The sequence below is a fragment of the Polypterus senegalus genome, chromosome 14, assembly GCF_016835505.1.
Source record: "Polypterus senegalus isolate Bchr_013 chromosome 14, ASM1683550v1, whole genome shotgun sequence".
NCBI classification, from domain to species: domain Eukaryota; kingdom Metazoa; phylum Chordata; class Cladistia; order Polypteriformes; family Polypteridae; genus Polypterus; species Polypterus senegalus.
This window is the reverse complement of record NC_053167.1, coordinates 29,713,395-29,726,984: the sequence shown is the minus strand read 5'-3', so window position 1 is coordinate 29,726,984 and position 13,590 is coordinate 29,713,395. Positions and strand designations below refer to the sequence as shown.

Genomic DNA, 13,590 nt, shown 5'->3' with positions numbered 1-13,590 from the left:
ACAACTAATTAATTACTAGGGTCCTCTAGTAATTAATAATTAGGAGTGCCCGCTATCTTGCAGCTGAGCCGCTCAAAGGGAGTTTTGGGGCGCCGCTCCGTTTGAGAAAGCAGTTGTATTTAAACAGTTGGTATATAGAAGAGTATGCGGAGCCTGAGAGGAAGTTTTGGTCCTTAATTATTATAGACAGAAAATCAGCTACTTGAGTATTTCACTACAACTATCTATTTTAAATACTAGTGCATAATTAAGCATAGTAGAAAAACAAAACATAGTAAAAAGTAAAAGTAAAAAAGCAAACCATAATAAAAAGTAAACAATAAATTAAATTAAATTAACGCCTCAACAAAAACAATATTATGAATTACTTTATACTCTAACTTGCATCCTATAAACATTGCATTTTTGTTCGCATATTGTTTGGGATTTTTTTTCTCTTTCTTAATAATTGGACAATTCTCTTTGTTCTTGATTTTTATTATATACAGCTCTTTTTTTTCCATTTTCTTTTTTCAACATTCATTATCAGCTCTTGCTGCTGTTTTTCTATTGCATTCTTGAATACATAATTTTGTGCCTTGCCATTATAACCAACAGCATTGAAGGGAGATTTAGCACTAAGAGTGTCACAGGATGGTACAGAGAGAGAATGTGCGCAGTAGGAGTAATTATTGAGAGAGTGGTGTAGAGGGGAGTGGTCAAGGCTGAATAATGCAGACACGATGGAAAACCTTTTTAATGCAGCTGTGAGATAATTCTAATAATTAATAATAATAATAATAATGCCAAAGGCATCCTCACATACAGTATACTCATACGGAGTTGTGTTCAGTTTTGAGTCATCATTTAACACAGCACAAAGGTGTTTGGGATAGTAGGAGAAAAAGGAGGGTCTAAAAAATCCACACAAGCAGGTGTACATTCCATGGGCCATGAGGCAGCAGTGCTAGGCATTGTGTCACACCATGAGGGGCATTCCATTATTTTAGAAAATACATATAATGATGTAAATTATTTTCAAAGCAATTGTAAAACATTCAGAACTATTGATTGAAAGTATTTTTTTTATCTCAAAAATAATTTTACTCTCAGATAGACTACCAAAGCTATAATATATACTGTAGTTCACACTGAAAGTCAGACTTAAATATTGAAATCTCACAAGAACAGAGCTAGGATTTGTGTATGTCAAGGTAATTTTCTAGGAAATAATATTGATGTTGCCAAAATGTAGTCAAATTATTAAGGAGAAAGCTCTTTAAAAAACTATTAGTCTTAATAGACATATTTTGTCCAAAGTACAGTATCTGTATACATAGAAATGTATTAAAATATGGACTACAATAAAAAGGCAAAAAATGATGAGACTAAAAATAAGCAACATATAAGTTAATATAAAATAAGAGTAACAGATAACAATGGTAGTATTAGTTTGGTAGTGTGTCACTGAAATGTTACAGTGCATTGATTGTTTAAAAGGTGAACTTGTGAGAAAATTTAGTTAAGAAAGAGACATGCCACATGAAGAATATCAACAGCAGGTTAATAACAAGCTCTACATTCTAGAAAAAGGTTGTTATATAGTCCCACAAAGCAATCAATGCTTAATTTGATTGAGTTTTAAAGAACAGTCCAAACATTTTGCATGTTTTTATCAATTGCAGTCTAATTCATCCTTTGCTTTGAGTATCAATGGCTGATATTGATCCCAGTAAAAGCCATAAATCCTTAGGATCAAAGCATGTGAGTGGATGGCCAACCAATCATATGAAGAGAAGTGTGGATGCAGTGTTTGTCAGTAACGAGTCTCTTATTGGAGTAACAATTAGATTAATTTGCAAAAGCCCACATTTGCACTTACTTGGTGAAACTGGAATAAACTAAGACTCAGCACACAATTGATTATACAGTAGAATCATGTAATATGTAGTTGATTCCATGACCAGTTGTTGCTGCCAAGGTACAGGTACAACATTTACAATCACAAAAAAAAAATCACTGTATCATAGACTACTACCACCTCTTATAGACACACAACACCCTGCATTGTGGTTTGAATGGTGCTAGGCTGCACGGAGTGTTGCGTTCATGGTCTGTACTCCTGTAGGAATTTATGTAGGAATTTCTGAAGGCTCACAAAATGTGTTATTCTCTGTGTTTCTGGCGGGACCACAGGCAGGGCCACGCGGAGGTTGCTTCTGGGCCACATGTGGCCCACTGGCTGCTGTTTGAATAGGCCAGGTATAGACCTTTGCATACCAATGTTTTGTCTTTTGCATGTACAGCAATTAATGGCATGGGTACAGTTCTGTGCTTAATGTTTCTGAGGCAAAATATTTTAGTTTAATTACAACTCATATATGGCTTTGTATTTATTTGCCGTTTTAGTGTTAGTTTCACAGTTTTTTGAAACTTTGCATTACATATTGATACATGTGCTTTACATTTTCTTTTATTGGCACTCAGTCTTGTGATTCTGGCCTCCACGGTCCTTGGTTCAATAACATATGGATTGGTTTTATTTTTAACCACTTTAAATATAAAGCAGCCTCATGGAATCACTTCACCCAAGAATAAAATAAGCACTTCTTTGTAACAATGTGGAATTTGTTGGTACTGTTTTAAACATCTAAGAATGAGTACAAAAGAGTAAGTCATAAACAAAAACCCTGCTGCCTCCTTGGATCCACCTTTACAAGTTATTACACCTTCTTCAGAAAGGGGTTTCCCATTTGCCTATCATTGTATGAAATCACCACTTTCTCACCTCCTTCTCTCTCTCTCTCTCACTCTCTTTTTGTTTCTTTTTCTGTGTCAACCTTTGCCGGTGAGCATTTGCACCAGACTTATTGTTTATCTGGTTTTCCTGGTAAATTCCAAATACAATTAATGTTAGGTTAATTGATAGTTCAAAGTTCCTTCCATGTAAGTGTGAATGTGTATGTGTGCAAGTCTTGGAATAGACTACTATTCTGTCCAGCACTCTTTCCTACCTCATATGTACTGCTGCTGGGATAGACTCCACAACCCTGAATTTGATTAAGCAAGTTTGATAATATTATGTTGTATCATGAAAAGAGTGAATAGATAAAAACTGTATCAGTTTACGTAGTCAAACTGAATATAATATAGAAATCCTTACTTTTGACAGTCGGAGTTGGATTGACAAAAATTTGTCTATGTAAGAACTGTCAGAGCAACTTGACCAGGGATGTGAATGTCAATTGAACTTTGGTCCTGCCTTTTCCTCCTCTTCAAGCTAAACCAGAGCACTAAAATAAAATTTTAAAAATAAATTTCAATTCCAAAATAAAGGCTGCAAATACAGTTTAGTAGCATCAGTAAATTCAGTCTTATCATTAAAGTAAAAAGCCTGAGTACAACAAAATCTCCTTAAACTGAAAATATATTATTGGCATCACCTCGGAATTTAATTTCTTTGTTAGTTAGTTTTGCCTTACAACATGCTGCATGCTGAGATGCAAAGACAGCTGGGTTTCATTGGGAGCCTACGTGTATTTTACTTGTTCCTTTATTTGGTGGTGGTTCTCATGTTATCATTTTGTTAGTTTGAGTTTTTTGTGATACAGTAAGGTTAAAATGCTTCTGTAATACCTATGTATTTTACTTACTTCTTTAGTTAAAATTTAACATAAACACTCTGCCTCAGATAATGTATTTACTTAGCACAATATTATCTGGAGCATTTTTACATTTGACTTCAACATAAGAATCATTTCCATTATTAAACTAGATAGTTATTAATTATAACAAAACATGGCAAGTGAACCACAGACAGAGTCACAGAGACACAGAGTCAGTCAGTTTGCAGGTAAATATTCAGAGAGCTTTTGTATTTATTAAATTCATTGGTTTTTTTTCTCGATATTAAAACAATCTGAATGTTTTAATTGTGATACCAATTAATCAAAAGCACTTTTTTTAAATTACAAGAATGGAAAAAGGTGAGTGTTAAAGCTGGGCATATATAGTCATAAAAAATTTGGGCACATAGTCATAAAACATTATCTGTGAGATACTAAACTAGTAAAAGTAACACCTGCAATGATTTCACAAAAAGCTTTCATATCCACATAAAAGAGCCACTGGGAAATTGTGTTATGTGCCATTGAGTGAAGTCATATCAGAACTTCTAATCTGAGGTGCATTAGTAACTTTATATGATTCATAAGTTTCAAGTGGAAATTAAATTTTAAAAAATTTCGGGGAAACCCCTATATGTACAAGAGCAAGAAATGTTTCTCTTTTTCTAAGAATAATCATGCAAAGGATTCAGAAGACAATGCTAACAGAAAAGAAGGTTGCTGCCACTAAATAACAAAAAACTAGGCTTATGTCCCATTTTATTATATTATAAAGAATACACTTTTAAACATCTCTGGATATTTTCCAATAAACACATTTTAAGTTAATTGAACACTTTGTTTCCCTATTCCTGTTTTATGGTAGATAGATAGATAGATAGATAGATAGATAGATAGATAGATAGATAGATAGATAGATAGATAGATAGAAATTCCCCGGGGGGTATTTGGCTTTTTACAGAAGCTTTTCAAATACACATATAAGACTAGTAACTAGTAAGTTAAAACAGTGGAAAATACTATTATGCTAATTAATTAATGATGTTTTACTTTTCTAAGGAATTACTGCTTTGTCATTCAATGTGCATAATCAGTTTAATTTTCCCTGGCTTGCTTACTGATACTTAGCTCTCATGTTTCTTTAAATTTAATTTTAAGGTAACTCTTATATGATCAGTGCACAATTCCAAATGAAACTGAAGTTAAATTGTTAAATTGTCATTCTTTTCGAATTACCAAAAAATCAGCCTTTAAAAACGGGATCAAATCTATTATTAGTGTTTATAACTAAAATTAAATTAGGTGTAATAAAATTATTTTTGAAGAAGCTCTGATTTGTACATTGTGTACACTAACTAACAGGAAATCCATAGCCAAAAATACATAGTATCCTGCAAAGTATATCTGAGTATAGAATGATAAACTGGTCATCAAATTGATCAAATTATTTAGTTAAAATAAATATTTAACCATTGATTAGGCAAAGGGATAACATGAAAATCAGCATCCATGCATGACCATTAGGATCAAGTCTGATGTACCAGTGTAAAAATGTATATTTTTTTATGGAATACTGAATTTGCATCACCTTTAACTGCTAACAACTAAAAGAAATCTGGTAATTTCTGTCTGTGAAAGATCTTTATTTCCAAATTTATTGCTTCTAAATTTTAATGATTACAGCAAGCCAAATGAAAGTTTAGAGCCTGTACAAGCTGATTTAATGGTATCTTCTAATGAATTTTAAATACTGTATACAATTGACACTCTTTTAAATCACACATACTGTACCCAGTGAGATGTGAAATCTGTCCATCCATTCATAATTGATTGTGTTTAATCCAGTGCAGGACAACAGAGGCTAGATCTTAGCCCTACAGCATTTGATTAAAGTAAGAACCAGCCCAGAAAGAATTGTTAATCTGTCACAGTGCACCGTAACACACACGGACCCACACTCACTCATTTCAGCTCAATTTAGGATTGCCAATTAACCTGTTTGGGTTTATAGAAAGAAAAACTGGAGTATTTGAAAAAACTCAAGCAGCCAAACCTTTCTCTCTGTATTACTTTATGATGGTAATAAATGTGGGGTTGTAAATTATAAAGTATTTTGGCTCATGACAGTTCACTTTTTAAATATGCCAGGATGCACATTTTATCATTCCATTATCACAGAGCTTTTTAGAAGTCCTAGAAGTCCTATAGTGCCTTTCTTCCATCTCTCAGTCTCTCAATTTGTGGTGATTATAATTTCTACTGTTTATGTGTCATATAAGTAAGTGTTATCATAAAACAACATATACACTTCTTCACAATTTATATGCATTTGTAAGCATCTGTTTATAGCAGAAATTAAATGAACTTGATTCTTGACAGAATGCAAATAAAATTGTGCTAATTATTAAACCAAATAGAAATTCATGTATTCATTTGTTCATTTTTATTCTGCATTTCTTGTAGCGGGCCATGGTAACTAGGCCTCCCTATTCTTGGAAACATCTTCCAGCACTTCCTGGGTAATACCAAGAGGGCTTCTAGGAAGTCTGAGAAATACTATTCCTCCAGCATGCCTTCATGTCCTGGGCCTTCTCTCAGTGGGCTATGTCTTGCACAGTCCCAGGAGAGACCACAATGGACAACCTATCTACCAGCCCAGAACGCCTCACCTCACCTCTTTCTACTCAGAGAACCTCCCAAAGCCAACTAGAAATGGTATGCATAATGTAAAATATGAGCAACATGGCAGACTGATGTTTTGTGGTTGATAAACACAAAAACAATTTTAGTACTGAATATAAATTTAAAGACAGTGAAACAGAATGGGCAATCGAATCAGTGTTATTAAGAACAATTCCATTAGCTCATGATAAATTTGAAATTAAATAGTAGTCTAGTAAAATCTCACACATGCTTCTTTATCATAGGCTTATAGTAATTCTGATATGATGTTTTAATGATGAACAGGAAAGTTTATAAGATGAGTTGCTTCTAAAACTGAAAGTAGAATGTATACAAATGTATGTATGTACAACATTGTTATAAGAGACATATTGAAATGTGATATGACAAGAATTTTAAAGAATATGGATAAAGCATCTCTTTGATGAGCAGGATTTTATTAATCATTTGAAATGAAATGAGACAAATCTACATTTCCAGATAGGATTATTTAGTAAGGTAAAACTAAAAATAGATATCATCAAGACAAAAAGATAATGACGACAGTAAGTTTAAGGGTTAGTTAAATTAATGAATCCATGTCCTACCATTTTGTTAACTTAACATTTATAACTGAAGTGTAGTTCCATAGGGGCTGATAGCTTTGAAATGCACGACTACCAACACAATGTAGCACTACTACTTCATTATCAACTTTCCATAAGTTGTAGCTAGGCTGACTGGAAACTCTTAAGCATCCTCCACATAACCTGCATTCACCTTTCCACTAATATTTAATTCAATACAAACAAGCCACATTTCAGAAAATGAAGAATCCTCTAAGTTTGTGAAACAATCCCCACATTGTAGAACATTACTCTTTAGTTTGATTATTGCTGTCAACAGTGCCTCAAAGCATGTAATGACAATGCATTTGCGTTTCTTCACAGTATGCTACAAGAAAATTGTTCATAGAAATTATTTGGTTAGCCTTTATCCAAAGCACCTTACCACACTAAAGATGCAATTGCTTACATTTCTTTTCTTGTTCCAATTGGAGCACCAGCACGTGAAGGGACTTAACCATGATCACACAACATGAGCAGCAGGAGTTGAACCCACAACCTCAGGGTTTAAAGTCCAAAGCCTTAACCACTATGCCACACTGACTACCTTTTTCTGAGTTTTGTAATTAGTCAAATATATTTTTATGGACCTTTTAAACTAGTGATGTACTTTATAACTGGATTCTATAACTCAGAATATTCATCCATCCTTCCTTCAATCCTGTGTATTGAAAAATGTTCACTGGATGAGGATAAAGCCTATCCCAGCAGGTAAAAACCCTATATGAAGTACCAGTCCATTTCAGGGCACACTGCCACACACTTCCATACTCCCTCATACAGGGCCAGTTTGGAATTGTCAGTCAGCATAACATGCACATCTTTGGGATGCTGCACAAAAACTAGAGGAATATATATGCAGACATATAGAAAGTATGCAGGCAGTGAATATGCCAGGGTTTGAGTCTAATCTCCTGTATGTGAACCCACTTGACCCAGTTAATGATTGGAAAGCAAATTTCATTTGACGTTTAGGCTAAATAGCAAAAGAAAAGAGAGGGATGACTGAAGAGAGAAATAAAAGTAACAATAAATAGAAGAATAAAGGAAACTCTGCTGCCAAAATGGTCATGGCTTTTTCTGCACAAACTGTAGGAGTAGATCATCTGACTTCACCCCAACAGGCTTTCATCTTTAGATTCTTGATTTAAAACATACTGATATGTGGTCACCATTTGTCCTAAATTTTACACTTAAGTTCAGGACCAGAGATTTTCAGTGTCTTACCATTAAAGAGCTGCTGTTAGTTTCTGTGACTACTTCCATAACAAAACTGGCAGCAACCCTTTAATTGTAAGTTCTTACCCTGAACTTAATTGCAAACCTTTGTATAAATGGTCACTACATCTCAATAAGTTTTAAATCAAGGATCTACAGGTAAAAGCCTTGTTGGGGCGAAGTGCTGAAGCTGACCACTGACAGCAACCTTTTAATGAATCATTGGACAGGAATATACTGGTTCCCCATGACACTACAGTATCTTTTCTCTAAATACTCATCCTATCTATGGTATTACATATGGCAACAGATTATGCCAACCCTTGCAGCACGTGTTCAGCTACATCAGTTCATGATTCAGTTTCTTTGACCAACAAAGCTTTTTCTACTATTGTAAAATACTTTCCCCTATATTAAGCCAATGTGAGGCCCATTTTAGTGCTGCTTGATTGTAAGTCTGTCAAAAATCATACAGTGTATACAAAATTAAAATATATATATACAGTAAAAATAGTTACCTTTCCAGTCAGAGAAAATACTGTACAACAGAAATTTTATTTTCTATAATAGCTAACAAAATCTCATTGATCTTTTTCGTGGTAAACCACCCTGGTGTTTTTTATGCAGATTTGTAGGTGGATTCTTAAGCAGCATAGCTTCATTTTGAAATTAGAGTTCACCCTAGGTTATCTGTACATTACGATTACTTTAGATTAGATAAAGTTTATTAGTCCCACTGGGAAATTTAGAGAACAAGAGAATTAACAAAGACCATACCATACCTATCAAGGTGTGAACCTGACTATTTTAAATTAAAACTAGATATTTACTTAGCTACATATTGGTGTCAACATTTCAACAAATGGAAGATTAAATGTTAAAGTGAATGAAATCAAGCACTTTTGAAAAAAACTATCTTTCAAGAAAATCAAGCTAACATACCACTGAGAGATCAATGCAGAAATTGTAAGCATTTTTGATATTTACACTTTCACCTTGTTAATTCTGTATTATAAACTGAGTCAATGAAACTCCTGTCATTCAAAATACACACATTTATCCAATTTCTTGTTGTTTAAAAATAGTGTGGTTGTGTATGTTTCTTTTTTGTCCTCCCTCTGCTGTCAGATTCATGTTCTTTTCTTACCAGAAGTCCACGCCTTATTATGATGGATGATTCTTGATTCAGTACTTCTTACTGCTGTAGACGTCCACTTTTTGTGAGCTGTAGGAAAAAAGTTTTGCTTCTTTATAGAGGCTGGGGAATTCCTGTTAGTCCACAGGAAGTATCATCATGGGGGCGATTCTGAGAACTGAGACTTTATTGCAAGCACGTGTTCACCTTCATTTCTTCAGGTCAGAACCCCCCTCCCCCTTCACTTAACTCTGATCAATATGCTCCATGAAAATGTGATGTAAGATTAAATTTGTGCAGGAATGAAACAACATGCAGTATACTCTAATCCTTAGTAATGAACAACAAATGTGACTAAGAACCTATGTGTTTAAATATAAATGATTATAGCTAAACATAATGCGCAATAGCAATGTTTTAAGGTAATATTTAATCAAATGTTATCTCTGTGTTTCAAATTTCAATAGCAGCCAAACAGATTAAGGAAAACTGAGTGTGTGTTGCGATAGACTGGTGATCTGTCTGGGGTTGCTTCATGCCTTGTGCCTCATCTTACCACATTAGACACTGGCACCCCATGATCCTGAAGTCAAAGAGCTGGTTGGAGAATGGGAAGGTGGATGAATGAATGAATGAATTAAATACGTTATAACTACCAATAATTACATACAGTATTTATGACATTGATATTGATATGTCCTTTTTTATTTTATTTTTAGTTTTGTAAATTAATTTTCCTGCTTCATAATACCAGCAATCAGACTTGCTTTCTTTTTTAGCAGTCTCTATTTCATTTTTCTTCATACCTACTGTTCTTTCAAAAATGTGTTGATTTTGTTTACTTGGTGACTATGGAAATGTGCAACTTTCATTTCTCCATTTGTGTTTGCAGATTATATATTATTAAAATAAACCCCTATCATCACTCAAGTATGCCAAAACATCAACTTTTACTAAAAGGAAAAAACTAATAATGGAGAGATGGTCATTGTTAAAAAACAGTACAAAATAACAAAGAAATAGACATGAAACAAAGTAAAGCTAGTATTCTAACTCAGCTTAGCTCAAAGGGCTCTTCCTTTGATTTGTGATTTAGTGTCCCAGTCCATTTCTCTTGTCTCTCTATTTTTTTGCCATTCTTTCTTGCTCCCTGGAACAATGGCTAGAGGGGACCATTAACTCCTCCTCAGAATTCTTCTACACCAAGCCTTATCCCTATTTCCAATGTTGGGCTTCCCTCTACTATTCAGGGAAATCACACTATAGAGTCCTCTGGCAGTGACTGGCGTCTTTGTACCACTGAGCCTCAATTAGCTTTTAAAGTTTTGGGTCTTCATTGTAGTTCTGTGTTACCTCATTTTTGATTTGGGTAGCATAACCTCACTCTCCTGGCTCCAGAGGGGGGCCCCGGTGACCCGCGTCCGGGCAAGGGAAAACGTTGTCCACAGTTTTTATTTTTCATTGGAGGTTTATTGAACCGCTCTTTGTCTCATCCCTCACCCAGGACCAGTTTGCCTTGGTGGTTCTACCAGGCATAAAGCCCCGACAACATAGCTCCTAGGATCATTGGGACACGCAAACCCCTCCACCACGATAAGGTGACGGTTCAAGGAGGAGCCAGGCCTGGAGGTGGGGCTCGATGGCGAGCGCCTGGTGGCCGGGCCTGCACCCCTGGGGCGGCCGGGCACAGCCCAAGAGGTAACGTGGGTCCTCCTCCCCATGGGCTCACCACCTATGGGAGGGGCCATGGAGGTTGGGTGCAATGTGAGTTGGGTGGTGGCAAGGCGGGACCTTGGCGGTCTGATCCTCGGCTACAGAAACTGGCTCTTGGGACGGGAATGTCACCTCTCTGAAGGGGAAGGAGCCTGAGCTAGTGCGCGAGGTCGAGAGGTTCCGGCTAGATATAGTTGGACTCACCTCGACGCACAGCTTGGACTCTGGAACCAATCTCCTTGAGAGGGGCTGGACTCTCTACCACTCTGGAGTTGCCCCCGGTGAGAGGCGCCGAGCAGGTGTGGGCATACTTATTGCCCCCACTGGAGCCTGTGCATTGGGGTTTTACCCCGGTGGACGAGAGGGTGGCCTCCCTCCGCCTTCGGGTGGGGGGAAGGGTCCTGACTGTTGTTTGTGCGTATGCGCAACAGCAGTTTGGAGTATCCACCCTTTTGGAGTCTCTGAGGGGTTGCTAGAGGGCATACCTTCTGGGATTCCCTCGCTTTGCTGGGAGACTTCAATGCTCACGGGCAATGACAGTGAGACCTGGAAGGGCGTGATTGGGAGGAATGGCCCCGATCTGAACCCGAGCGGTGTTTTGTTATTGGACTTCTGTGCTCACACGGATTGTCCATAACGAACACCATGTTCAAGCATAAGGGTGTTCATATGTGCACTTGGCACCAGGACACCCTAGGCCTCAGGTCGATGATCGACTTTGTGGTCGTGTCGCCGGACTTGCGCCATATGTCTTGGACACTCGGGTGAAGAGAGGGGCGGAGCTGTCAACTGATCACCACCTGGTGGTGAGTTGGCTTCATGGTGGGGAAGATGCCGGTCAGACCTGGTAGGCCCAAACGTGTTGTGAGGGTCTGCTGGGAACGGCTGGCAGAGTCCCCTGTCAGAAGTAGCTTCAACTCCCACCTCCGCAGAACTTCAACCACGCCCCGAGGGAGGTGGGGACATTGAGTCCAATGGGCCATGTTCCGTGCTCTATTGTTGAGGCGGCTGACCGGAGCTGTGGCCGCAAGGTGGTCGGTGCCTGTCGTGGCGGCAATCCCCAACCCGCTGGTGGACACCGCGTGAGGGATGCCGCAAGCTGAAGAAGGAGTCCTATAGGACTTTTTGTCCTGTGGGTCTCTGGAGGCAGCTGATAGGTACCGCAGGCCAAGCGAACGCGCTGCTTCGTTGTTGCTGAGGCAAAACTCGGGCATGGGAGGAGTTTGAGAGGCCATGGAGAACACTTTCGGACGGCTTCGAGGAGATTCTGGTCCACCGTCCGCGCCTCAGGAGGGGAAGCAGTGCAGTGTCAACACCGTATATGGTGGGATGGTGCGCTGCTGACCTCACTGACGCTAGGGTCGGTGGGAGGAGTACTTCAAGACCTCCTCAATCCCACTAACATGCCTTCCACGAGGAAGCAGAGCCTGGGGACTCTGAGGTGGGCTCTCCCATCTCTGGGACTGAAGTCACCGAGGTGGTCAAAACTCCTTGGTGGCAGGGCCCCGGGTGGATGAGATACCGAGTTCCTTAAGGCTCTGGATGTTGTAGGACTGTCTTGGTTGACACGCCTCTGCAACATCGCATGGACATCGGGACAGTGCCTCTGGATTGGCAGACCGGGTGGTGGTCCCCTCTTTAAAAGGGGACCGGAGGGTGTGTTCCAACTATAGAGGGATCACACCTCAGCCTCCCTGGAAAAGTCTATTCGGGGTTCTGGAGAGGAGGGTCCGCCGGATAGTCAACCTCGGATTCAGGAGGAACAGTGTGGTTTTCGCCCTGGTCGCGAACAGTGGACCAGCTCTTCACCCTTAGCAGAGTCCTGAGGGTGCATGGGAGTTTGCCCGACCGGTCTACATGTGTTTTGTGGACTTGGAAAAGGCATTCGACCGTGTCCCTCGGGAATCCTGTGGGGTGCTCCGGGAGTATGGGGTACCGGACCCCTGATAAGAGCTGTTCGGTCTCTGTACAACCGTGTCAGAGCTTGGTCCGCATTGCCGCAGTAAGTCGAGCCCGCTTCCAGTGAGAGTTGGACTCGCCAGGGCTGCCCTTTGTCACCATTCTGTTCATAACTTTTATGGACAGAATTTCTAGGCGCAGCCAGGGTGTTGAAGGGGTCCGTTTGGTGGACTCAGGATTGGGTCACTGCTTTTGCAGATGATGTTGTCCTGTTTGCTTCATCAGGCCGTGATCTTCAGCTCTCTGGATCGGTTCGCAGCTGAGTGTGAAGCGGCTGGGATGAGAATCAGCACCTCCAAATCCGAGAGCATGGTCCTCAGCCGGAAAAGGGTGGAGTGCCCTCTCAGGGTTGGGGGAGAGATCCTGCCCCAAGTGGAGGAGTTCAAGTATCTCGGGGTCTTGTTCACGAGTGAGGGAAGAATGGAGCGTGAGATCGACAGGCGGATCGGTGCGGCATCCGCAGTGATGCGGCTCTGCATCGGTCTGTCGTGGTGAAAAGGAGCTGAGCCGTAAGGCAAAGCTCTCAATTTACCAGTCGATCTACCTCCTACCCTCACCTATGGTCATGAGCTATGGGTAGTGACCAAAGAACGAGATCGCAATACAAGCGGCTGAAATGAGTTTCCTCCGCAGGGTGTCTGGGCTTTCCCTTAAAGATAGGGTGAGAAGCTCA

The 13,590-nt window shown here is 39.1% G+C and overlaps 1 long non-coding RNA gene across 2 annotated transcripts in view; it reads left to right on the top strand.

Moving 5' to 3' along the window:
* Positions 1–6,082: 6,082 nt before the first annotated feature.
* The window catches only part of LOC120515077, a 32,476-nt gene continuing 24,968 nt past the window's right edge, over positions 6,083–13,590 (top strand). Inside the window, exon 1 of one of the 2 annotated variants that reach the window (XR_005630580.1) lies at positions 6,083–6,320. This is a non-coding gene — a long non-coding RNA (uncharacterized LOC120515077). The remainder of the gene's footprint in view (positions 6,321–13,590) is intronic. The other variant, XR_005630579.1, reaches the window with a different exon arrangement.